This window comes from Rattus norvegicus, chromosome 3, assembly GCF_036323735.1.
Source record: "Rattus norvegicus strain BN/NHsdMcwi chromosome 3, GRCr8, whole genome shotgun sequence".
Lineage (NCBI taxonomy): Eukaryota > Metazoa > Chordata > Mammalia > Rodentia > Muridae > Rattus > Rattus norvegicus.
This window is the reverse complement of record NC_086021.1, coordinates 121,232,773-121,257,430: the sequence shown is the minus strand read 5'-3', so window position 1 is coordinate 121,257,430 and position 24,658 is coordinate 121,232,773. Positions and strand designations below refer to the sequence as shown.

At 42.2% G+C, this 24,658-nt stretch overlaps 1 long non-coding RNA gene across 19 annotated transcripts in view; it reads right to left on the bottom strand.

The window, feature by feature from the left end:
• LOC120101628 (uncharacterized) overlaps positions 1–24,658 on the bottom strand; it is a 54,729-nt gene that overhangs the window by 25,333 nt on the left and 4,738 nt on the right. For 3 of the 19 annotated variants that reach the window (XR_010065291.1, XR_010065289.1, XR_010065302.1), the window contains exon 2: positions 1,864–24,430. This is a non-coding gene — a long non-coding RNA (uncharacterized LOC120101628). The remainder of the gene's footprint in view (positions 1–1,863; positions 24,431–24,658) is intronic. The other 16 variants (XR_010065295.1, XR_010065293.1, XR_010065298.1 and 13 more) reach the window with 14 other exon arrangements.

The following is a 24,658-nucleotide window of genomic DNA, read 5'->3' as shown; positions in this document are numbered from 1 at the left end:
ACTCTTAGGGGGAGGGGCTATATTATAGATGTTGCCTTTATGCTGAGCATTACACTGATACTTGTTATTTGCAGCTTAACCAGTTCTATTACCCACTCTCCACTGCACTACAGTACACCAGTGAGGAGAACTGAGAGATGCACTCATTAATAGGTACAAAGACACATATTTAGTTATAGCTTGGTATTGTGTCCATCTGATGAGTTTTATATTAATAAAAATGATAGCCTTTGCCATCTATTGAAAGGAAAGTAAGAAAGGCATTAGTGGTCTTTCCCAGTATGAATCCTTACTGGGTTTCTTTCTGTCTAGAAACAACCTTGGCAGTTGAATTTCATGGTAGACTTCGTTTGTATTAGTAATTCAGAAATCAGGCAGCATGCCCATGGAAAGGGAATTGGCTTTTCATAGGCATAAAAAACTGAAGGAAGACTAATCGAAGAACAAGCCTGGTCACTCTACAGGAGCTTCATTGCAGGTTAAAAGGGCAGAAATTTTGTTATCGTGCTGTCTGAGATGGACTAGTTACTGTGAACTGTCAGGGTTTTAAAAAGTGTCCTGTTTCTGAATGTAGTTTGATTAAAAAAAAGAGAGAGTACTCTCATCTTTTCTGCATCTACTCCTAGATTAGTTTTCCAGCAGTGTCAGGAAGTGAACCTATCAAAAAAAATGGATCCCAGATAATTGATGATCCTCTTTCGATTTAAAAGGCACGGGCATCTAAACATTTGCAGGTAATGATAATGCCGTTGTCGAAAGTAGGAGCCCTTAGGAGTCGCTCATCTCACTTGCGTAGCCTTTCTAGGAACCATCTTTTCCGTGGGCAATATTAACGATATCACAAATGAGGAAGAAAGTCATGAGAAAATGTATCTTCTTTTGGAATGTCTCTCCTAATTGTGGGGTTTTGAAACTTCGAACCTTCAGCTTTGCTCATGAAGACATTTCTAAAAGCATCTCGCACATCCATATCCTTGACCCAGACAGGAGATCAATTTGTGCCGTATGCTCATTTCTAAAATGCACTTGACACATGAATGTCCTGTCAGCGATGTTATAACAGGGTAGTTAATTTTTAATAAACCACTCTCCAACTATAATATAATCAGAGCTTGATCATACAACAGTTTTTCTCCAGTATTATTTAACGCTTGTGAACCAGCTTTTCTCCTTCACGCACAGGGGAGGACAGGCCTTGCTCAGCATCAGAGAGAGAAGCTGAGGCACCGAGGTGTGTGGCACACAGCTTTTCTCACCCCCTTTGCTTGCTTGCATTTCCAGTTTGGCAATGTGTGTATCTCCCCTCAGCTGAAGTTCCAAATCTCTCTCTCAACTATCTAGGACACATGAGAATTAACCTACTCATGTAGATTACAGGCCCCAGACCTCATTAACCTTAATATTGAAGGAAACACAGCTTTTGCAGTTGAACGAATGAAAATGTCTTCCTCAACAAAATAATAGTGTTTCATGAGTGGAAAGTGAGGCTTTTTAGGGAGTAGTTCCTCCAAGGTATGTCTGTTAATAAAAATTCCACACATACATATGTAACATATAAAGTATCTATCTCTCTATATCTATATCTATCTATATCTATATCTATATCTATATCTATATCTATATCTATATCTATATCTATATCTATATCTATATCTATATCTATATCTATATCTATATCTATATCTATATCTATATCTAACTATATCTATATCTATCTATCTATATCTATATCTATTGTCTATAATGTCTCTGGATTTGTGGACCCTCTTATTTTAAACATGGGAGCTTCTTTTATCCTACATCAAGGTACTATTCTGCATTTCTTTGATGTGCAGTGAGTCTTTGATGTCTTCCAATCCTTACCTTTTTCCCCAACAGGAAGTTAATTTCCATTTGCTGAAGGACAGAAGATTCCATACTTCATTCTTAAATCCCAATGCTAAATTTATTCAGAGCTTTCTTCTGGATGTCAGACTTGGTCTGCATTCTACTTGCTTCATCGGACCTGTGCTACAATGGAATTTAAGTGAGAATCATATCCTGGTATGCTCCGCCCCTTCCCTTTGGTGAATGGAGCCTTGGTCAATGATGCAGGTTGGTGAAGGCATGACTACAAGGGGAGTGAAAAAGAGGAAGGGAGAGCAGGGTATGAGGCCACAACCTGGGCAAGGAGAAATGTGCACAGACAGGAGAGGAACCCCATCAGAGCAAAGCCATGAAGGCCAGAGTGAAGGGCTGGTTGCTTGGAGGTCAATACTTTCTAGGAACAAGTGGATGAAAATACAGGCAGTGGCTCCTTGGTCACAGAACTAGCACCAGGTGAAGTTCTCACTTTTAGCCAATTTCTGATGGCACCTGTCCCCAAAATGAGAGCTTGATTTTTCCCAATAAGGGAGGCAAAAATTTAATGACTGCTCTTTCTCCTCCATCCCACCCCGAAAAGTCACTTTTCCTTTGACTGGGACAACAGATGGTGTTTAATTCCCAAACATAATGATTAGACTAATGACTTGATCTGTATTTTTTAATTGTAGAACATAATCAATGAACATAATGTATCTTGGAATCAGTTGCATAGGTTCCAACACCATATTAACTATTAACTAAGCAGGATAGAGAATAGGAAGCTATACAGTGAAGGCAAATGCTTTATGGAGCTCTGTTTTAGCACGTACATATGTATAAGGTACAACACAAACTTTCTTTTGGGTAAAGAGTTGGAAAATAATTGATATATAATAATAATTTTTAAGATATTCCTTAAAAAACAATTTTATCTAAGAATTTTAGACATACGTAAAGTAGTGATAGAAGTAAAATGGGCTCTACTTTTATCTTTACCCGATTTCCAAATAGTTTTGAAGATAATTATTCCCAGTAGTTTATAGTTATGACTTCTCTATTCCATTTTACCGAAGGCAGATCATATTTCTATCTTAATGGAAGGCAACATTTCTAGTGAGTTTGACTCTTTAAGGGCAGGCGAGCATTTTCTGGAAAGGTCTCAAAAAACAAAGGAAAAAGAAAGGTGAGAAGTGTTGAGGTAAACTTCATGGACGATGTGGACGGCTCATCCCAGGACTCTACTGTTGTTGAAAGAGACAGTTATGTCACCTGGTTTAGTTTGAAAGTTGCCCTATGCTGATCCCCTACAACTCATCCCATCTGCAAGCAATAGATTCAAAGAACAAAGAAAGATGGAGCTGGACCTTTCTGCTCAGCCACTCTCCTGTACAGGAGGCAGCCATGGTGCCCAGCTGGAATGGCATAAACCCGAAGCCCCACTTCCACGAGGACTGGCAGCAGTGAGCAGACACTTAGTTCAACCAGCTGGCATGCAAGATCTGCAAACACGCAGGCAAAAGCGCGCTGCATTGCCCCTCGCCCCACGTCGGGTTCCATCAGGCCCATCATGAGGTGCTCTACAGTTAATATACCACAGCAAGGTCCAGGCTGCCAGGGGCTTCGGCCTGGAGGAACTCAGGGTGGCAGTATCCACAAGAAAATGGCTCGCACCATTGGCATCTCGGTGAACCCAAGGAAGCGAAACAAAACGACTGTATCACTACAGGTACTGAAGGAGTACTGCTCCAAGCTCATACTTTCCCCGGGAAGCCTTCTGCTCTGAAGAAGGGAGACAGTTCTGCTGAAGATCTTAAATTGGTCACCCAGCTAACAGGACCTGTGATGCCCATCCGGAATGCGTACAAAAAGGAAAAGGCCAGAGTCATCACAGGAGAAGAGAAGAACTTTGAGGCTTTTGCCAGTCTTTGCATGGCCCGTGCTAATGCCTGACTTTTTAGCATCTGAGCAAAGAGGGGAAAGGAAGCTGCAGAGCAAGATGTTGAAACAAAAAAATGCGTGGTTGGAGAGCTGCAATAAATTTTCCATAAAGAAAAGAAAGAAAGAAAGAAAGAAAGAAAGAAAGAAAGAAAGAAAGGAAGGAAGGAAGAAAGAAAGAGAAAAGAAAAGAAAAGAAAAGAGAAGAGAAGAGAAGAAAAGAGAAGAAAAGAGAAAGATGGATCTGTGTGGGACCTGAGAAAATCCAGACTAAGCCTTAGCTTTTGATAAAGAAGAAACTCACCTGTCAGGGTTGGCACTGACTTAACTAAAAAAGCCTCTGTTTATGAAAGCCAGAAGTCTTCTACTGGCGCTGGGAGTGCAGGAAGTGATATAAAGTATTCAATACAAGGATGCCAAGAATCTCACCCAGAGGCCCCGACGGTCTCGTTAGAGAATCTGGAATGAACATCAAGTCTTATCCTATCGACTGAGCAGGTCACTTCCTGGAGCTGGACAAGCGAGTAGCAAAGGAGTCCCCTACTTCCATGCCTTCCTACCGCCACAGAATGATTTTGAATAGCCTCATCGCTTTTCACCAATATTGTTCCTTCCACCCTCTATTCCAGAAAACACTGCTTGTCATATTTGAAGAATGGCTCTAGGTGGTCTCAGAAGTTACATTCAGAACTTGGTCATCATTTCATGAAGGTCAGTTACATACATGGCATGAAGACTTAAACTACGGACTGGAGACTTACAGAATAAAAACCAAAGTGAACTAAACACAAAGTTCACAATACTGAAAGATATATGAGTGCTTATCTAAGAGGACCAAACACTTGCAACTAAAGATGCCCGCACCAGGAAAATATGCAAAAACTGGTGTTATTTCAGAACTCCTTTTTTAACCTTTCCTAACAACTATTTTCACTGCCCCCCCTTCCTCTTCCTTGCTTCTTAAGACTTCCCTCTTCCAACTTGAAAAAAGAAATCAGAAGGCTCAAAAAGAAACTTTGTTGGTGTCCATAGTTACCTACAGTTGTCAACTTGACACACCTGGGAAGAGAAAGCCTCAACTGAGAAACTTTCTTCTTTGGATCAATGGGTATGTCTGTGGGATGTGTTCTAGATATTTCATTGGTATAGAAGGGCCCACTGTGGGCAGTATCATCCCTAGGCTGCTAGGTCTGGGATGAGATCCAGGAAGTAGCACTCATCTACTGTTATTGTTTCAAGCTCCGGTGCTGATCTCTTGCCTTGGTTTTTCTCAACGACGAACTCTAACCTGTAAGCCAAATGAATCCTTTCCGTTCCACATTGGCTTTGGTCAGTGTTTTATAGCACAAGAAAACAAACTAGGACTCTTAGAGCCTCACATCGATATGCATGCTCATCTTTCTATAACAAAGTGCTCTGCCTAAACCTGACATCCTATTTTAGCTTCTGGTTTCTCTCTCCTTTTCACAGCCAGAATTCTCCAAATGGTGTTTTTCTATTTCTCTGTGTCTCGCTTCTTTCCATTCAGTCTAGACTTCGCTTGATTCTGCTAATGCTGCTCTGGTACCAGAACGTCTCTGAAGACATCCATCTCACTGCTTCCTAGACAGTTTTCCTTGGATTCATCCTCTTCTTTGACTGACAGATCCAACTCTTCTGCTTCGTCTTCCAGCCTTGATGTTGCCCACACCCACTGGATCCAGGCCGTGCATTGGACACATTAGTTTTACTTACCGAATTTTTTTCACTTCAAGGTTTATTTCAGTTTAGGTTTTCTTCAGAAATTCTATCTCTTTATATCTTGAATTGTTTAATTTCTTTCAGCTGTTTGTGTTTTCATGGTCTTTTTCCCAGGATATAATCATATTCTTTCTGGGTACCTCATATATATTTATAATTGCTATTTTGAAATAATTGTCTCATGTGCCATCTAAGTTCTTTTTCCTGGGGAACATGGCTGTGAGGCTGCTGACTCCTGGAGGAGACACACTATCTTGCTTATTTGTGTTGTTTGTGTTTTTGCCGTGGGACCAAGACATCTGGAGTCAGGTAGTGATTCTGATATGGATATGTGTCTTAGTGTGGGTCTTATTGCTGTGAACAGACACCATGACCAAGGCAACTCTTATAAGGACCACATTTAATTGGGGCTGGCTTACAGGTTCAGAGGTTCAGTCCGTTATCATCAAGGCGAGAGCATGGCAGCATCCAGGCAGGCATGGTGCAGGGGGAGCTGAGAGTTCTACATCTTCATCCGAAGGAAGCCAGGAATAGATTGAACATCTTCAGGTGGCTAGGAGGAGGGTCTCCAAGTCCACCTCTACAGTGACAGACTTCCTCCAACAAGGCACACTTTCTAATACTGCCACTCCCTGGGCCAAGCATATGCAAACCATCACAATATGTATCCCACTTTTGTTGAGTAGACCTGTGGATATCTGTTTGCTCTTGTCACAGTGTGTCAGGCTTTGGACCAGCTGAATGGTACCTGGAGTTCAGTCTTAGGGTCACTCTGTGTTGATGTGTCATCAAGGTAACAGAAGTGGGCCTAGCTCAGCTAGCGATAGATACAGCCTCTGAGCACAAGTGCAAACCTTCCACAGAGCCAGCTGCAAACCCTCAGGCATCTATGGAAGGTCTACAGTGTTCTAAGGGTGGTTGTGGTCAGGGATAACTTCTTGTGGAGAGGTTGCTACTTGGGGAGTCCATGGGTTCCACTTGATCCTTAGGCAACAGGGCCGACGTCATGGAAGAAGTGGGTAGGGTCCTTAGGCAGTGTACATGGGACTCACGGTCAGAGGGTTTGGTCAGTTGTCTCAGTTTACTGTTGTCTCCTTACTGAAGTCACTATTTTTCTCTAAACTTCAGCTGTTTTGTGTCCTTTGCAAGATCAGCATTTGCCTATCAGTCACGAGGGAACTTCTCAGCACCAAGAATGTACCATACTGTATTCCCTCCCTAACTCACGGAACAACCTCTCTTGTTTTAATTCCCACTTTTGTGTTTCAAATTTTCATATTCACCTACCTTCTTGGGTCTCTCTTAAATATGTCAAGGGTGCTTTTTTGTCAACTTGTCCAAAATTAAATTTATAATCCTTCCCACAAACTTGGTCACATCCCAGGTCTTCTCACCACACTAAATGCTAATTGTCAATTCTGTTATGGCTGGGACTCATCCTTGCCTCTTTTTTCTCAGTCACCTGTCATTTGATGGTGTGTGTGTGTGTGTGTGTGTGTGTGTGTGTGTGTATGTAAATTACATCAACAAATTTTATCTCCCTTCCTCTCCCACCCCAGGTCCAGACTGATGAAAAGCTATAGTAATCAATCTCCATATAAATTATGGGGACATGGCCAGAGAGCATGACAACACAGTCTGGCTGTGAAGGTAATGTATGTTTCTCAAAGACAGTAGTAAGTAAACTCTGTTTACTTAGGACTGAGTAAGTTTCAGACCCTTCCCTGTCATTCCTAAATCTCCACCTTAGGGCCTTGATGTAAGCTACACCCTTTGAGCCCTGTTGAGGAAAGTAGTCTTTCTTACAGACCTCTAGGTTTAACTTAAATATCACCAAAATCTTATATATATATACCCATAATAAATAAACCTATGGTGACTTTGGAGAACCTCACACTATCTGGCCACAGTTTCTTTCTTGGTAATAATTCTGTTCATATATCTACATTAAAAATGTCTTTTAATAAATCTCCAGGCTGGCTTCCTAAGGGCTCCTCTTAGGAATCTTTTCTGTGGTGAAGCAGGAATCCTGGTTATGCCCAAGTGCGGATGCCAAAGGAAAGGGGGACGCTTTAGAATACTGTGGAACATACTCCACAGGGGGCCTACGTCTTTATCCCTGATGACATTTTCTCTTATCCCTGCAGCTCCTCCTACCTGCTCAACATCCTTTACAGGGAGTGACCTAAACCCGCAGCTCTGTTTAACCTTCCCTTCCTACACAGCCTCCTTGGTGACTTCCTGCTCCTGTGGTCTACAAAATCCTGTCTTCCTTTCCAGCAGGATCTCTCACCCTTCCCCCAGCCCTGGAACTCCCTGTCTTCTGCATGGCACTCCCACTGCCAGACTGTTGCTCCTGCTGCTCTGTGCATCTAGAAAGCTCCGCTCTCCAACCTTGCCCTCCCTCACCCCTCTTCCTGGACATAGATACCAACAGTTTACATCTTGTGAATGATTGTTTTATTAACCTCTGACTTTTTTTCATATTAATTCCACAAGGGCAGTAACTTTTGTCTGTTTCCTTTTACTGTGTCAAGTTCAACATTGAACAGCATCTGCGAAACAACAGATGCTTCAGAAACAAGAACACACCCCCCAAAACATCAAACGCAACATACTCTTCTTTCCTGCACTACAGTATAATAGTATAATAGGAGGCTAGCCTTTAAATCCCATCTGCAGTTTCCCTACACTACATTCAATACCCATATGACTAAAAGTAACCAAGTGTAAAGCGAAGTTACGTTTTTTTTCTTTTGAACATTTTTACAAGAGTTGAATCTAATTACTTACCCAATGTCTCGTGGGCATTCTGTGTTCAGTTTCACGTATCTATTCTAACTAACACATATGTATCATCTTCATCCATTTTGATTACTAAATCATATGCCATACTAAATCAATTGCAGAAATCATATGAATGAGTCATAATATCTTGGTACTTCTATAGTCATTATTTTTCATCTGATATGTGGTACACTTTTTGTAATGCTGGAGAAGGAACTCAGTTCCATCCCCCTGTCCCCCGCCCTCAGCTTACTGTTGCTGGTTTTTTTGGATTACTGCATTTATTTGTTGACAGGGTCTGATTATAAAGTCAATGGTAGTATACGTTACATAGCCCAGGCTGGCCTTGAACTTAAGACTTTCTTGTCTCCAGATTAATAGGAGGAGCACATGCATGTTCCAGAGGTTTAGTGCACTCTCTCCGTGATGCTCCCCTTTGATGCTTGTCATTTTCAACCATCCAATTTACATCTTCAATGGATCAGTGTGACTTATTGCCCCCAGACTCATGTGTTGAAGGCTTGGTTTTCAATGATGAGGGTGTTCAGAGGTGAGGATGTAGGGAAGTGATTGCATCACGAGAGCTTTGACCTAATTGATGAATTGATTTGTTGATGGATTCATAATTAGTGGTGTTCTTGTGAATTGGTGGAAACCCAAAGATGGGAAGAAGAGGGTCACTAGGAATGGGCCCTGATAACTTTGTATCTTATCCCTGATCTCCATTTTTCTCTGCGTCCTGTCTGCTTAGGTGCAGGCAGCTTTTATCAGTCATGTCCTTCTGCCTTGATGTTTCCACCTTGCCACAGGCCTAAATGCAATGGGGAAACCTCTGAATGTGTGAGCCACAATAAAACTTTCCTTCTTTAAGTTGTTTATTCCTTATTTTGTCACAGCAAAACAAAACAAAGCACAACAGACAACCCTCTCCCCACTCCCAACCTTAACTAGCACAGACGCTGAACTCTACTCCCTGCAAGGAGGCATTAGGAGCTGCGACCTTCACAGTGCCTTTGTCACTCTATGAAGTCATGGAGGTGGGTCATTGTTAGGGACTCACACTGTCTCCTCACACCCCTGCCTCTCCTTTTATTCCCTGGATCCTACTCCCTCCCTTTCCCAATGTTTTTTCATCATAAGAGACTGGAACAAGAAGAAAGCTAACTATAAGCTAAGAAAAAAGTGTCTACTGGGAACAACTGGCATCCTGTAGCACCGTGAGAAACCAGTATGTGCTATTTAAGGCACCCACTGTACCTAGGACACCGGCAGCTACAGCAGGCATTGATGCTGGCTTTACCTGAGATTGTTCTCTGTACCGTCAAGAAGTCTGGCACTGTGTTTCTATTCTTTTTTTAAAGATTGACTTATTTTTATTTATATGAGTACACTGTAGCTGTCTTCAGACACACAGCAGAAGAGAGCATTGGATGGTTGGGAGTCACCATGTGGTTGCTGGGAATTGAACTCAGGACTTCAGGAAGAACAGTCAGTGCTCTTAACCGCTCAGCCATCTCTCCAGTCCTTCGTTTCTATTCTTTTGGTGTTTGTCCATAAGCACTTAGTGTTTGCCACCAACCTAAAGTTTTGTGCATTTACAGCCATGTTTGTTCCACTTCTCTTACATCACCATTCTACCCACATTAACATGGACAGTAGAAAATCTAGGATATATTTTCCCCTCATATTCTGCTCAGGGTTTACTTCCTTTCTTTGTATCTCTGTGCAACCCTTTCAGTGAAAATCTCTGATAGGATTTTTTTTTTTTTTGTTATTTGTAAAACACAAACAACCCTGGTTTTTGTTTTTTGTTTTGTTATTTTGCTTTCCTTCATGAATATGTGAGTCTATAGAGGCACGAAAAACTCCGAGACTGACTGTAGTTTTCTTTTTGCACTTTCACATCCCAATTCTTTTATGCTGAATATTCTTCGTATATTTTTAAATGAAAAATATTAGAATATGATAAAATGAACTATTTTGGCTATTGTTTCATCAAATCAATAGCAAACCTTTGTGCATTCTGATCATGTTTCTGCATGGTTTTCTTCAAGAACCATTGGACATGATGCTGTTGCCATGGCACCATACAAGTGGTCCCTTTTCTTAGCAGTTAAGATGGAGGAGTCCTACCATTCTGGGCTCAAGTTTCAGCTGTTCTGGGTTGCACATAATAGCACAATTTCCATGCAAATGTGTGCTTTAAATGATGTCTTCTACTTGACATTAGAAATTTTCCTGCCTTTATTGTAGTGCATGGTCTACCTTCATGCAAGACTTAAGTGCAATCGTGAAGAAGTCACAGCCAGCACTCACTGGACTTGGGAAGGATGGCTGTGGCCTCTTTCTGCTTTCATAACAGATGCAACTATTACTGCAGTGACACTGGGAGCATCAGTGCGTGGATAGAAGTCCAGGGCACAGCCTAGGTTTCCTCCAGAGCTATCAGCTCTCAAGGGACCACAGTGAAAATCAGATTTCTAAGGAAACTGCAGGCAGTGACACTGAGATGAAGCCGCTGTCTCAGAGGTTCTGGTAATTGGTCAACAGAAGAAATCTGGTCTCTGTTTGCATAGAACTTCAATGAGTCAATTAATCCAGGCTGGTCTTTTATTTCTGGAACACTGTGTTTGGGTTCTTGTTTCCTCCTGGGCTTAGCTTTAACCTGTTTTCTGCCCCTATTACACTAAAATATACAGACTATATACAGTCCAAATTAGTCTTTCCTGGTAACTGTAGTAAATAGATTTCCTTAAGAGAAGAAAAGGTATCAACTCACCACTGATATCAAAACCCGCCCCGTAACATGAGCCTCCTTCAAACTGGCCAGAAGAAATTCATCGAAGCATAGACACTATACTTTAGGTGGCAGGCATTTCGTGCAGGCACTGTTTTCACTTGATTCATTGTGTCTAGGGTTTCCATACTAGCGGACACCAGTGAATGCATCAATGGGAAAAATAGAATCTTGAGACTCCAACTAATAGGGGAGAGAACACATGTATTTATTCCCATCCCCTTCCGAAATCTCAACCATTTCAATAGCAAACCCATTTTAAGAAGGCAAAAATACCTAAGAACAAAGAGAAAGGGAGGCTGAAAAGTAGACAGACAGCTGATTGTGACTGACAGCTAACTGTAGAAATAGCTGCAGGAGCTAAGGGTGAACGAGAATAAAAATGCAGCTAAGGGCAGGATTGCACACAGAATGTTGGAAGCAAGGTTTTCCCGGTCCAAGTAGGAGACTGGTGTGCTCCTGCCTGAAGAACCTGATCATGTCAAGAGAAGGATAAATAGTGCTGTCCTGGGATTCCTAATTCAGTGGTCCAGTGAGCTAGGCAGGATAATTGTTGCTGTGAGGAAGCTACATTGTGTGTTGTCAGACAACAGGGACCATGCCTACTCCCTACTCTCTAGAAACGACTAGCCACACCCATTGTCTTTCCTCTGTTGAAGAACAATGACTTTGCAGCAAAGTTCAAAGCCAGCAGCTTCCATTCACGCATGCAGAGTTTCCGACTGTTTCCTGGTACTCTATCCATGTTTAGACATGAGTTGACAAACAGCTATCTGAAGAGTAATGTTCAATGTGGAGTTCTAAGTAAACTTAAAATAGAGGCAGAAAAGACTGTAGAAAATAAGTAACCTTGGAAAGTTATCATTCTCATGGCTGCAGCATGACTCCTTTGGTCGAGTGCTTGCTGTACAGAAAGTTATCATTCTCATGGCTGCAGCATGACTCCTTTGGTCGAGTGCTTGCTGTACAACTATGAGGACCCAAGTTCAGATCCAGATCACCCATGTAAGAAGGCCAGGCGTGGTGCACCTATAACCCAGTGCTTCTGCAGAGACAGTAGGATTCCCCGGGGCTTACTATCTAATTACTGTAGCCAAATTAGTTAACCCTGGGTTCCCTCCGAGACCCTGTCTTAAAGCATAGGGTTGATGCTGATTGAGAAAAGTACCTATGTGACCTTTGGCCTTCTTGTATATACATGTGTGTACACACACAAACACACACACACACACACACACACACACACACATCCACACAAATGCACATGCATGCATTTAAGAAAAAAGGAGAAAGCAAAAAACTTTCCGTACAAGGAAAAAGAGCAAAGAAATAGAGAACTAAAGAAAGAGCAAAAAAAAACAAGCAAGTCGGATCAGTCAGGATTCACGTGACAAATCCTAGGAGCAAACACCAGAACAGACCAGTGAAGATGAGGAGGAAACCATCAAAAATAACCCGCAGAATGGAGGCAAGATTTGCTTTTAACTGAGACGGCCCTCTGTCTCTAGCTCCATTGATAAAGCTGTTGATCCAGACTGAAGCATGTCATTGTGAAATTTTAGAACAGAAAGACAAAGAAGAGATTAAAAAAGCATTTGAGGGAAACATTTGCAGCTGGGCTGGAGCACAAGTTCTATAAACCTAGCTCTCAGGAAGCTGAACCAGTAGCACAGCAAGCTCTGGTTAGCAAGCCCAGCCTGCTAACCAGACTCTGTGAGATTCTGTCTCAAAAGAAAAAGTTAACAGAGGGCAGAGGAGGGGACCAGTTGTAGGATGCTTGCCTGATGTACCCAAGGACCTCGCTATGAGATATATATGTATTCATCGGTGGCCTCATGCGATTGGACAAAATAAACACCGCTTTAGCATTAGTTTTGGGTTGTGGCTTTGGGCTTAGCCATTTCCCAGCTGTAAGATTTAAGCAGGTCACTTAATCTCTCTAAATCCCAGGTTGATAATCAGTAAAATCAAGAATTTTATTCACTGAACTAACATGAGCATGTCTCTATGCCCTTGTGGATTGTAGCGGTACAATTTTTCACTTTCAAATCCAAACCCAGAAGGGACTGGGAAGTTGGGATGCACAAAGGGTAGGGATGTCCTTTCTTCCTACATTGCTGAGACAAAATACTTGGCAAAAGTGATTTAAGGAGGGCTAGAGAGATGGCTTAGTGGTTAAGAGCACTGACTGCTCTTCCAGAGGTCCTGAGTTCAATTCCCAGTAACCACATAGTGGCTCACAACCATCTGTAATGAGATCTGATGCCCTCTTCTGGTGTGCATGAATACAGCTACAGTGTACTTACATATAAATAATTTTTTTTAAAAGTGACGTAAGGAGGAATTTATTTTGGGTCACTCTTCTTTGGTATATTTTAGAGAAGTCATGGAGGCAAGAGTGTGCTAGTCACATTGCATGTGCAGTCATAAGGTAATGATGGCTGGTACCCAGCTAGCAATCTCTCTTTTAGGCCAGTTTGAGACTCTAGCCCATGCAATGATATTGTCCACATTTAAGATGGGTCTTACCCCCTCAATTAAACTAATCTATAAAAGTCCTCATAGACATGCTCATGATGATTCTAAATTCCATCAAGTTGACTAGAGGCAAAAAAAGAAAAGTACTAGAGACTTCCATTTATGGAGCAGCTCCCGTGTAGTAGGCAATATGTCATGTACTCCACCTGTGTATTGTTGCCTTCTAACAACGGAGAAAATTGGTGCTCAAAAAGCAAAGTAATTTAGCTCCAGAAATAACTGCATGGCAGGATTTAGGTTCAAATCTACCACATTCACATATCATTTTGTCTTCAAAAACAGATGCCCCCTAAAGGGTACTAGACATATATAAAGAAAAGGGTGAAGTCAGCAAGGCTCACTGGAAAAGGCAATGCAAAGGGTGAGTGTGTGTGTGTGTGTGTGTGTGTGTGTGTGTGTGTGTGTGTGTGTGTGTGTGTGTTTGTGTGTGTGTGTGTGGTTGATTTTACTGGCCTTGGAGAAATCTGGACAAAATAATCTCTCCCATCAGAGTCTTAATGCTCTCCTTCATGCTATCTTATCACTCAGCAAATATTTGAGTATCTATTCCATCTCACAGACTGTCCTAGACACTGAAGTATATAAAAGCAGAAGCAAACTGGAACAATAGAAATAAATAAAAACAGTCTGCATCTGAGAAGCTTGGCGTGTGGTAGTGAGAAGGGCTGCTGTGGAGCTGAGGAAGAGATATGCTAGGGGAGCAACAGGAGCAACCCACGAGTGGATGGAGAAAGGTGGGGGCATGGGAGTCCTCAGATGTACTCCAGGACTGCCCTAAGAGGGGCAGGCAAGTGGGGAGGCAGCTGTCAGAAAGTTTCCAGGCAGTGAGCGTACCAGATGCTGTGACCTGGACCACAACACCATGGTGAATTAGGGGGATAGCAGTTATCTCAGTCCAGCCAGGGTGCAGAGAAGGATCGGTAAGAAATGAAACTGAAAAGGTGGACAGTAGTCGGTTTATATGAGAATTCACATCCTAGAGAGTTTCCATATTAATGTGGAAAGAAAGGGCGGGACTTGCAATGCATGCTCATTGCAGTGTGAAGGGTACATGGGACAGGGGAAGGCTAGAAGCAGGGAGGTCAGTAAAGAGGCTACTGAATTATTCGTGGAAAATATAAATGAACCGGACCAGGTAGTGAGTGATAGAGATGAAGAAAGACAGATGGATTTCAGGATATGCAAAACCACTTAGCTCTCAACCATGCCGACTCTATTTCTGCTAAGGTTTCTGCTGAGATCTTCATCACGGGACCTGCTCTGAAACTTGAGAGAGTAGAGCAGACCCATCTACAGAATCAGTTTGTGCCATAGACCCCGTTGAAATTACAGACTAGAAAGAGGTTTAGGGACAGTGAGTCAGGGACCGCCAGAGGAAGTTTCGGGATGGACATTCCTGGCAGAGGCAGCACATGAAAATGTGGGAAGGAAGAGTGTATCAGGCTTTGAAGTTCTATGAAGGTCTGTATGGTAAGAATGAAGGCAGTGTGGAAACAGAACAGAGAAGTAGGTATGGACCAAATTCTAAGGGACTTCCTGGATGTGGGCCAACCTACTCATAAGACTTGTAAGAACCCCTGGAGAATGGCAGATAGTCTGGGCAGATGTAGGTTGATGTCATTATGCAGGTGAAGGCAGGTACAGGATAGAACAAAGCAGGTCACTGGACAAGAGGGAAGGATGGGTGGGAGAAAAGTTTTAGAGAAGCAGAGGAGGCCGGAGCGAGGAAAAAGCAGCTGAGAGAACATGGCAACGGAGGTTAAGATTCCTCTCTGCACATATTACAGGTTGTTATGACTGTTTTTTTAACTTTTTTTAAAGATTTATTTTATGTGTGTGAGTACACTGTCACTGTCATCAGATACCACACAAAAGGGCATCAGATCCCACTATAGATGGTTGTGAGGCACCATGTAGTTGCTGGGAATTGAACTCAGGACCTCTGTAAGAGCAGTCAGTGCTCTTAACCACTGAGTTCCCCCCCCCCATTTTTATGACTATTTTAAAGGGATGAGTGTGTATAGGATGTGTTGTCTAGATGGGCAAATTATATCTTATCAATTGGATCAGAGGATATTGTGTGATGTGTTCTTTCATGTGGCAACTTAATTGAGGTCAAGAGAGTGTATGGTGGCTAGATGCACCTGGCTGCCATGAATTGGGGTGTGTATGCCTGGTGTGATGGAAACCAGCCAAGAGAGCTGTGAGTGAGGGTGGGGCAGCCTGACAGGTGCCATGTTAGAATGGCTCTTGGACAGCGGGTCAGAAAGTAGATGGGGGCAGTGTGAAGCCGCTGAGATAATTAGCGATAGTTCCAATGGCATGCCAGCCAGAGCCAGAACTAGTGAGAGTGCGACTGCCAGAGTACACAGGAAACCGGTTCCGCCATTTTTTATTTTTACTGCAACAGCCAGAGCTCATCATAGAAGCAACATTTCATTAGTAGCATGAGAGAGAGTTTAGGAGATAAACAGAGGCATTGTGGGAGGATCTGGATCGAATAACTTGTGAAGGAAGGAGAGAGGTGGAGAAGAGGGTGCTTTTAGAGGCACTTTAGTGCTTTAGGGATAAATGGGTCATCGTGGCTTGATGAATGGGTGCAAAAATAGGAATAGACTTCCAGGCTTTTGGTTTGAGGAGATAGGTTATATTTTTAGTCACTCTTTCATAAAAATAAACTAAAAAAGGATGGTAGCAGGGCAGTCAGGAATCAGACGACTCAGTTGTGATTTCTGAAGAAAAGTTTTCAATGAAGGAAAGACATATAGAAGAAAATAAGATGTAGATGCTCAGACAGCCAAGGTGTAAGAGCTGTAGGAAGATGTTACTACATAAAAGTTGGAAGGCACGGGGAGAAAAATAGAATTATCAGAACATTGTGAGATTTGAAGGGCATGAAACTGTAGCCACAAAGATGCACTGGAAACATCACGAAGCAGGGAGGAGACCTCACAGTCCTTCTATCCTTTAAACTTGCTAGGACATCGTATGGGTCAAAACTGAGTGCAGTCTCAGAGAAGTCACCAGTAAAGATAAGCATCCAGGGTGTAGAGCTGAACACATAATGGGAAAGAGAGGATCTAGAGAGCAAGAGAACAGGGATAGAGTAAAAAGTTTAGTCCTGCTAATACTTTGACATCTAGATGACTGTGGGGTGACTATATGAATCTCAGCGGTGTTCTAAGCTGTAGATAAATCTTTGGGTATTGTTGCCAAGTTTAGTGACGTCCGATCCTTCTTTCTCAAAGATTCTTAGGAGAATTAGATATGATATTGATCCTTTAAATAGTGCTTGGGGATTAAGCATGCATCTTGTCTTCCACTGAGAAATTACAACAATGCCTGTAGTGTATACATTTCAGTAAGAGTGTGGGAGCTTGTATATTTCATCAATAGTTGGCAAGATGTATGAAGTATTCTGAAAGAGAGACAAAGCGACAAGCCATCTCTGTGGACTTGTTTTATGATGGGAGTCTCACTCTATACCCAGGCTATCCTGGAAGGCAAAATTCTCCGGAATGCTTATAACTATAGGCATCAATAACAATGACCCATCCGACCCTATCTTAACATAGACTAAGCTCTCCAAATCTTTGTCATGTCCAGTACACCCACCCACCGACATATATAAACTTCTGCTTCTGGTAAGTTGTTTCCCCTATTTATTATTTTCTTAAGTTTTAAAGACTCTACCTAATGGTGTGTGTGTGTGTGTGTGTGTGTGTGTGTGTGTGTGTGTGTGTAATACATATATAAATCACATTGACTATAGTTCTGGGAAAGAAGTGCAGCTTAGTTGTTGAATGCTTGCCTAGAAACATTGTGTGTATATGTCTATGTATATGTGTGCTCATACATACATGTGCAGTGTTGGAATTAAGGACCTGTGCACTCTACTGCTGATCACTTTCGATCCCAGAAAATATGAACTCTGAAGGAAACTGAAACCTATTCAGCATAACTTACTCATTCACCAGAAAACCCCCACGAATCCCCGCCCTAGTACATCAGCGACTATGCACTTGACAATGTGAAGTGCCACAGTGTAGTCTGTGGCTCTTACCGCACCCGGAAGGAAGGTCACGTGACAGTGCCTCCGGCTGCTCCTATGAAGAGCAGTTTAGGCACTTGCTGACTCATGATTGTGAGTTTTCTCTGGAGCTGGTGTATTTATAAGTATTTATAAGTATCCTCAGTAGTGGCAAACTCATCCTCTGAAGGGAAGGTTGATTTTGCCAATAACCAGAAGACCCCGGGTGCTAATGGCCGACACGAAGAGCCTTCCCAACTCGGAACTCATAGAAGTAAAGCGAAGTTGTACCCGACCGCACAGCTGCCCGCTATGCAATGCAGGTGCGAGCCGTTTTTAAAAATCTTTTTTAACTTTAGACTTACTGAAAAAAAATGCATTTTCACATTTGAGTAACCAAGTTGGCTCATAAAACCTGTAGAGGAAAAAAAGAAAAGAAAAGAAAACAAGGTGGATATTTTAAATGACTGATGAGAGTCTTCTAGTCTACTAACAAGGGGCTTTGGATACAACCCCCAAACAGAAGCCAAATAGATGCTCAGAAACACGCTTGAGATGTGGCACCGTGCTTGGAACAAGTGTCTGTTTTCTTGAGGACATAGCTTCATTTTATCCTCTTTATGATTGCTGGTTAATAGCGGTATTAGTCCTACTTGGTAGTCAAACGCTTTAGTCCTATTTTGACAGTTACCCTACATAAATCAATCAATCAATCAATCAATCAATCCTTTAAATAAAACTCAGGGCATTTCCTAATATTAATGTCTCAATATATTTCTTCTTGTGCGGAACCCTACTCCCCCACCTAGACTTCATTCTAGACTTTGCTGAACTATTGAATAGAGGCAAACTTGGACTTTTATTGGAGAGGGTAGAAGGAGGGAGACAGAGAACACAGGAATCTTGACTCCTTCACTGAGTGGCCATTCTTACCATTCATTGGAATCAACAAATGCCAGAGAGCTGTCTTGCATCATTTGTTTCCCGTGGCTAAAAATGAACAAGTTTGGGTGCGGCGTCACAATGGACAATTACCTCTGAGATTTATCCACTTGTGGTTTCTGTTGGCCATTGTACCAAGGATCTATCTGTTTTCTCCATAATTAAATAGTATTACAATTTACCTGCTGGTAGATGCAATCATGTGCTAGATCTAGAAACACGTTTCTTTGGTGTAACATAATCTTTGAAGGAAGACAGGTATCTGTGTGAGGATATTCTCGGATACTGCAGCTGGGATCTGCAGTAGCAGTATCCCTCTCTTTTCCTTGGCTCTATTCTTGCTCACTCTGTTGTGGTCAGAAAGTAAAACACCCCATAGTCAGTCAGTCACATGTCTGAAGATTTGGCCAGGTAATGGTACTGTTTGGGAAAGCTGTGGAACCTTTAGGAGGTGTAGTGGTCACTAATTTGGGATGGGGCGGTGGTGTCTTATAGATAAGATCACTTTCCATTCATTCTGTTTCCCCGACTGTAGTGAAAAGTGATGATCCAGCTAGGGATCCTGCTATTCTGTCTTTGTCTTTCTCTTTCAGCAGGATAGAGTCTCTCAAACTGTAAGCAGAAGTAAACGCGCTCTCCTGGACTTGCTTCCTGTCAGCTACTTGATCACGGAAACTAGAAAAGAAATGCACCTTTGTAACCAAATCTTCTTGCAATGCAAATGGAGCATCGCTTTGAAATTGAACAGACAAACCCAATGGGCTCAGGGATTAAGAGCACGTACTGCACAGCCATAGAAGAGACCAACACCCATTTGGGATACTGTGCAATCACCTGAGACTTCAGCTCCGAGACACCTGACACCCTCTTCGGACCTCTGAGGGTGGTACATTCACAAGTACGTACCCACATGGCTACGTACATATACATGTAATTATCTTTTAACCTTAAAGAATAAGCTTGGTCGTATCACTCCTTTCTTACCTTTCTTCAAATGGTGCGTATGACTATTAAGAAAGATAGTTAAGCATCTTTAACCCAACATATTGAGGTCTTCTTGAATTAATGCCCACCTACTTCCGCAGCTTTGTCTCAAGAGTCTCCCTGCTTTGATGAGCCATGGAGAAAAGTCAGTTCTTTAAATGTGCGGCTGTGTCTCACCTAGGGCTGTTCTGTGCTGTTTCTCCACCTGGGAATGCTGTTCTGCCTTTCCCTCGAGTTTTGCTCACTGCTCACTCCCATCTCAGCTACAGAATGTCTTTCATCACCCCTGCCTCATAGAGTAGGCCACCCTTTCCCTGCTCCATTCTACGCCATGACCTGCATGTCTCAGAGTGGTCACTGAACAGTTTGTCTTAACCACAGTTTTCGAGGTAAACTTTGACATTTGAGATTATTTTTGATTCTTTACCATCTGGTTAAAATGCAGATGTCTCTCCTACTAGATTTTAAGTTCCATGAGGTCAGAGACCATGCTGCTCTGCTCACCTCTGTGTCTTCCTGTCACCCAGGCAGCAATGACTAAGTCTCGTTGAACAAGTGAATGAACAAGTGAGAGGGTCAGAAATCTCTATGTGCAGAGATCAAGTATAAGTGATTTGGGAGAATGTGATTGGATCAATGATTACAAACACATACTAGATATTCGTGAAAGCCTATTGATTTTTTTTTAAAATATGCCTCAGACTAGACCAATGACTCATCTCAATGAGCATTTGCAAGTACAGATGCATTGACAAAGGGACTAGTGTGGGACACACTGACACGCTACAGCTTCCATGATGAAATGCTTGCCATGCTTTCTTCTCGTTGGCTTATTTTTTATTTATTTATTTATTTATTTTTGCTTTTTATCCCTTTGGTGGGGGGAGATTACAAGGGTGGAGGTTAGATGAGTGGGGCTATGGTAGGTACATGATGTGAAACTCACAAAGAATCAATAAAAAAAACTGTTAAAAACTCTTCTGAAAGATTGTAGGTAGGAAAGGTTATCAGTTAATAAAGTAATAATTTAAGTATAATAACTAAGTATTAGTTAATAGAGTGAATAGACAATAATATGTATTCATTCAATCCCTTTCCATTCTTGTTTCTTTCTTTCTTTCTTTTTTTTTTCATTCTGATGCCTACTCAACCATACAACTACAGAGTGATATAATCCAGGCATGTGGCTCTCTGACTGTCTACGCTGTTCTAGAGAGGTGTAGGAAAGGAGAGAGCAAGCTCAACTGCTTGGTGGCCCTCTTTTATACCACTTGTAATAAGTTGGTATAAAATCCTCAGTTGGTATCAGTCATATATTTTGGACAGTTTTAAATGGAGTTACCATGGGTGGTGGTGGCACACGCCTTCAATCCCAGCACTTGGGAGGCAGAGGTAGGCAGATCTCTGATTTCAAGGTCAGCCTGGCCTAGAGAGAGTGCCAGGACAGCACTGTCTTGAGCAAAGCAAGCAAACAAAAAACAATGAAGTTACATTTTTGATTGAAGTTTCTATCCTCTAGTTGCTAGGCAGCAAAAACTATAATTTTATTATCAGCAGTAACATATTCGATTTATTTTCTTACCTTAGTGAACAGCGATCCCACCTCTGCCTGAAACGGAGTAAACTTAATTAGTGACTTCACCACAAAAGCAGTAATGCTGGAGGACGGAATTCATGGGCCATTCTTGTTCTCTGAATAAAAGATGTAATCGGATGCAATCATTTCATTAATACACACATGGCCCTGTAATGGAAATTCAGAGGAGCAGATGGCCAGGAGTGGACTGAGATGAAATGAGATGGGTGTTTTCAGTTTAGCAACTAACTACTTAGCCTGTGTGGATTATATTAAGTACTTACAGAGCCACATGAACACATTTTCAGAATGAAATTCTGGCTTTGTGTCCAGCGGCAGCCATTCCCATTGTGAGGAGAAAGCCTGCTTCACTGGGCTTGTTAAGAGTACCACTACTCTACACTCTGACTCTGTTCATTATTACAGTGGGGCTTAACTTTGACTGCATACCGGAGCCAGAATAAGCTAAATATTTTTTCTTTTGAAAATACAAATGCACAGATTTCACTTCTAGGAAGGAATTCTGATTTTTATTAGTCTGATTAGAGCTTAGGTACTGTGAGCTTTCAAAGCCCCCTGGTGACTTTCAGATGCAGTAAATACAAGAATCACTGCATGTGTGTGATTCCCGTATTTCCACAAGTTGGCCCCTTTATAGAGCAATAAATGAAGCAAGTACTTTTTGTGCAATATCACTTGGAAAGGTTTAGATACCCCTTGCTCCCAAATAGTTGTTCGCTTCTAAAAAATAGTATTAAAAAAAACTATCTAAAAAAAAACTTCATTTCTTTGCATGAAGGCTTTGAAACTTAAATAAGGATAATTCCTCTGAGAGGGATAATACATTAAGTAGTTATCAGTTATTAACACCCGGTGTGTGTTCCCTTATCGGATTACTTTCCTTTGTGGTGGGAGAGCAAGGGATGGGAGTGGGCGAGCACCGTGATGGAGACTTCATTGGTCAACAGGATCTAAATTCAAGGTGAGTCCCATCAGGGTAGAAACATGAGTGCATAGCAGGAGAGCCCCGACCTTCTTAACGCCATGATTCTTTAATAAACACAGTCCTTCATATCTTATTGACCCCCCAGCCATAAAATTATCTTATGGCTACTTCATAACTCTAATTTCCTGCTGTTATGAATCACGCTGTAAATATCTGATATGCAGGATATCTGTTATGCAACTGCCAAAGGGGTCATGGCTCACAGGTTGAGAACTACTGAATTGCACTGAACACGGAATGCCCGATGAGTGAGGGTGGTCCTTCTCTGGTCTCAATCCACTGCAGAACCAAGAAGCTTCCTATAGAAGCCTTTGTTGTGGGTGCTTAAGAGAGACCAGAAGCCAGATTGGTTGACAAAAACAACCTCTGAACTAGACTACACCTGAGTCCCAGGGATCCTAACAAAACAGATGTTGGCAGCTTCAGAAAGTTAGGAAGCAGGCAGCGAGTAGAGTCTTCAAGGGGCTCGAGCATAAGTACCAACTCTTAGAGACTTTTCTTCGGGGGACTCACTCCGATCCCACCTTATAATATTGGAAGCTCAGCTAAGCCAGCAGGAAGAACTCAGCCCTGAGGTCTGACTTTCAGCACTGTACTCTGGTGTAAAAGCAGCAGAGGCTGATGACAACCAAAAGGTATTCTCCCAGTTTGACAATTTCTCAAGGGCAGGCCCTGCCCACACATATTTCCTCTGTAATTTCCTCATCTCTTTTATACAGTCTGCAAATTCAGCAGGAAGCCTAGCTATATCCTGCATGGCTGGGGCTTTGGGTGGACAGGGACAAAGAGATCGTGGGGAGGCGGGTACCCAGATGCCAGGAAGGCTCTTTTGCCCTCACTATAGCTGAATAACTTGTGAATAGCTTTGACTTAAAAGAAATCTCTTTCTGCAGGTCTAATGAGCCTCCCTGGGAAGCTCCCAATGTGAATGGGAATCACGACTTGACATAAACGGGAAAGATTATGTGTCAGCAGGGCTGATTTGATTCTTAATGGAGTGTTAATTTATTTGCTGTGATTTCACACATCTGCTCTGGCCACAATACCATATTACGTTAATCCCTGAGATATTACGGTGCAAGGTATATTTTCTATATACAAGGTGAGTGAGGAGTGGGGAATTTGTGCGTGTGATTTTTTTAAAGGGGTACCTACTCTTTTGTTCAAAGGATTAGAAGGAGGAAGATGGTAGATTTGAACATCAGTTGGAAAAATGGTTTCTTGAGGCTAAGTCACAGTTTGGATTTTGGGTTCATGATTATGGTCATATTTAGGAGTATTTATGATCAGTAGGTCGGACAGCTTTATTCCCCTTTGAGACAGTAACTTTTATGTATCTTTCAAGGCAAGTGTTTCTCTAGAACTCTGGGCTGAGATTTAAATATATGGAAGAAGCACAAAGATAAAAAAAAAATTTAAAAAGGGAGATATCGCCTTGTACCGAAGAATAGATTTCATTTGCCATTTATGTTCTTTTAAGTCTCCTAAAACAGGTTAGTTTTGCCCCTTCAAAAGACAGTTTGATATTTCCATTGGGGAACAGATGCATGTAGGCCACTGAGGGAAGTGAAGCTGAGTTAATTATAACCGTTTGTGAATGATATGTGAAAGATTTTAACGAGGAGACCAATCCCAAGTGGAATGGAGTCCCTCCCCATCACAGAAATCCCAAGACACTGCAGATGTTGCCACTTCCCAGGAGAGATGTGTCCAGGGCTCCGATCAGCTTTCCAAGGCCACCTTGCTGATGCTGATGCTGATGCTGCAGCCTAGGCTGTGCTGCTGCAGCTCTGCCTGGCTTAGTGTAGCCAGTGTCATGATCACAGGGAAGAGGAAATGAGAGGAGAGGAGAGCAGCAGGGACCAAGAGTTATACAAACCCCCACCCCCAGGAATCCAGACCAGCCCTAATGGGTAAAGATCCCTATATGGAAAGTGGATCTCCTTTTCCTCTGTTTTAAGTACAATTACACCACAAAGAAGAGCGGAGATAGGTAGCTCTCTTAGGTCACAAGAATTCGATGTTCTGTGTGTCTTCATCATAGTCCTCCAGCAAATGCTTCATTTCCACAATGGTGAACAACTGTGGACAGTACCAAGAGGAGCACATGTCTTCTGTCATCCCAGGCACAGATGGCCCAGGAAAGCAGAGGCCAATAGATCAACCTAGATTCTTACGAGTATGAAGGTCCAGTGAGGTTTCACTTACCAAATATTGGAAGTCGAGCTGTTAACAGGCTCGGTGTGGAACCTGTGGTTGAAGAAAATGATTGTTTTAAGCATATGTAAAGGTTAAGAGTGCATCCAGTCGCACCAACATAGTAAATTAGATCATTGTTAGGAAAACTACGTCCCATTCTTGAGTCAGAGTGTTCAAGCACAGCCTTCACTAGTCTTGAGGCTTTTCCTTCTAGAGGAGGCAAAGCTTTCCCTAGTTGGTTAATGCGCATTGCTGTTTGCTGAGACTGGGATTTACTAG